The sequence below is a fragment of the Microtus oregoni genome, unplaced genomic scaffold (assembly GCF_018167655.1).
Source record: "Microtus oregoni isolate MIOR12 unplaced genomic scaffold, Mior012 000035F_ref0000213, whole genome shotgun sequence".
NCBI lineage: Eukaryota > Metazoa > Chordata > Mammalia > Rodentia > Cricetidae > Microtus > Microtus oregoni.
The window spans coordinates 17,126,542-17,129,727 of NW_024543094.1; positions in this window are offsets into that span (position 1 = coordinate 17,126,542).

Consider the following 3,186-nt stretch of genomic DNA (forward strand, 5'->3'; position numbering starts at 1 on the left):
CGCAGATGCTGTTTATCGTGTTTACCACTTCCAAACTGATATTAATTTTGGAAGTCAATGAGAACCATTAATTCTAAAAGTTAAAATCCTTTTTCAAGTTAAATATTACATAGTAGGTATCAGAATGCTATAAATGTATATTGGAAATATATCTGCCATTGGTTTCTGTGTGCCTTCTTTGTGCAGAATTCTATATTTATACATATTCCTTCTCTACTCCCTTGGAAATTTATAAATTATATCTATATCCCTCAGTCTGACAAATGTATTACCTTATACACCAAAGGAAATTTCATCAGGAGAATTTTAATGGCTTATAGCTATTGAATACAGCTTGTTCACAACATTTTCTTTTGTTATTGACCACAGATTTAAATGCTATCAAAACAACATTTAAGGAAATCAGAACACTGTGTGCAGGGTGTATTTTCCCTTAAGATAAGGCACCATATACATAACCAAAATGCATATGCTCTCAGTTTTAATACTGTATTTAAATTGTGACTAATGAAATACTCATATTTCTCATATTTGCTCCTTTGAAGAAATATTTTAATTTCTTCATTGAGAAAAGATGTCGTCAAATCATACTACTTGACAGAACTGAAGAGTGGAGATGACACTTATCCCTATTCCTTCACATTTAAAGTACATGCATAATTTTGGATTTTTCTGAAATATTATACTTGACTATGTTTCCGTACTTTGACGTATATTTTATTATATACATGCAACATGGGGTAGCCAATTTCATTAGCAATAATTCAAAGGCTTGGATTAAATGAGTATATTGGCCAGATGTGTAGAGTGGACATTTGAACTATCACTCTTTTATTCGTACATACTAATTTTTAGGTCAATATAAAAAGGGGTGGCTATTGGTATGATATTTTGATGCATATATATCCCTTTACTTCATTCTAATTTGTCACTGTCTCCATTACTGTGCACTTTGCCATTCTCTGGTTGGTTCTCTTCCTTTCTGAGCTAGAATTTCTTGGCAATAAAGTTTGCTTTTTAGTTACACTACATGCTCTCAACTATTACAAAGTATGAAAATATAAATGAGGGCTGTGTTTCAGTAAATCAGTAAGGAGAGAAAGAAAAGGTGTTCCCAGGTTCCCTGGCACTCCTATTTTCTTTTTCTCCTTAACATTTTTTGTGGGTTTTTTTGTTCATTTGTTTTGAAAATAAATTCAATGTTGTAGGATAATCTTTTTGTAGCTATCAGGGAAATTCAAATCAAAACTATTTTTAGATTCTATCTTATACCTGTCAGAATGGCTAAAATCAATAACAGCTCAAGCTGGCAAGGATATGGAGCAAGAGGAACACTTCCCCATTTCTTCTGTGGGCACAAACTTGTATAGCTACTATGGAAATAAATATGGCAGTTAATCACAAAATTGAGAATAGAACTACCTCAAGACTCAGCTAAACCACTTGGGCATGTAAACAAAGGATGCTTCATCCTACCACAAGAACACTTGCTCAACTATGTTCATTGCAGCCTTATTCATAATAGCCAGAAACTGAAAATAACCTCGATAGAAAATTTAAAACCTCAACAGAAGAATGGATATACAAAATGTGGTATATATACACAACAGAGTATTACTCAGCTGGCAAAAAAAATGACATGTGTCATAAAATTTGTAGACAAATGGATGGAACTAGAAAAAATTATCCTGTGTGGGATAACCCAGACCCAGGAAGACCAATATGGTACTATTCACTTCGAAGTAGGGTGCTAGCAGTTAAGTAAATTATAACCAAGCTACAATCTGTAGTCCCAGAGAGGTTAGGTAAAGAAATGGGGTCTAGGGAGGAATGCATGGATATTCCTGGTTTGCAGGTAGACTGTGGGTTGGAGGGGCTGGAAACAAGAAGGATCAGGCAAAGGTGGTGGCATGGAGGAAGAGAATGTGGGAAAAGACAGTTTTAATTAGGGAACATTGGGTGTGCAGTATAGTGACACTTAATGGAAACTTCCTGAAATCTGTGAGGGTGAATCTAGTGAGGACTCCAGTAATAGAGGATGTGCAGTCTGAACTGGCCATCTTTTGTAGCCAAGTAAGGCTCCCAAGGATAGAACTGGGTTATCTTTCTTTGAGTTGTCAATGGAGGGGTTCCTGCAACAAGCCAGGCTGACTAGGAGAGAATGTCATTCTCTGAACACTGGAGTTATGTGTGTGTTGGGGGGAAGGGGGGTTGCCAAGGACAAACTCACTGAATAGAGAAAGGAGAGGTAGAAAAAAGAAGTTGAGGTGATGCAGGCATGGAGCTTTCATTCCTACATTCTAGTCTCTCTGTAGGTTCTAGAGAAAGAAACCTGGACACCAATGCAGCCACACATTCTCCACCTATAATTTGTCCTGCCTGCAAGATTGCTGAGGCAATGGTGGCAAAGAAATTGGAGTTCATGATTTAACACGAGGCCCATGCAAAAAAGGAAGCCCATGTCCTTACATTGCCAGAATGACTAATAACCAGAGATTAGATAGTCCAGATATAGGGTAGAACAAAACATGACTGTGAAAAAAAATCAGTGAAATGATTTCTAGTGATATTCTGTAATGCTTATATAATGGTTCCTTGTCTAATTATCATCAGAAGTGCTTTTTCTGGGGGCAGATGGCAGTGGGTGCCAAGACCCACAACCAGACATTATGCAGACAGCATCTAAATTAAGGTCTCAATTGGGTCTGTCATCTTGGAGTTTGGGAAACCCTTTGGGAGAGTGGGAGAAAATATTGTAAGAGTCAGAGGAGATGGAAGACACTGGGAGTGCATGACCAACTGAGTCTCCTTAGTTTGGGCTCATAGAAACTGAAGCAACAAGTATGGGACCAGCATTGGTCTGTACCATTCTCTGTGCATTTATGGCTATTGGCCTGGTGTTTTGGCAGGATTCTAAACAGTAGGAGTGGGTGTATCTCTGTCTCTTTTGCCTGCTCTTGGGACTCTTTTTCTCCTACTGGGTTACCTTGTTTATCTTCAGTGTGAGGGCTTTTGCCTTGTCTGATTGTGTTTATTTTTTCATGTTTGGCTGTTGTCTCTTGGAGGCCTGCTCTTTTCTGAAGTGAGATGAATGGGGAAGAGGAAAGGTTGAAAGTGGGGAGCTGAAAAAAAGAAACTGTGGTTGGGATGTATTATTATATAAGAGAAGAGTTGTTGTATTTCTTG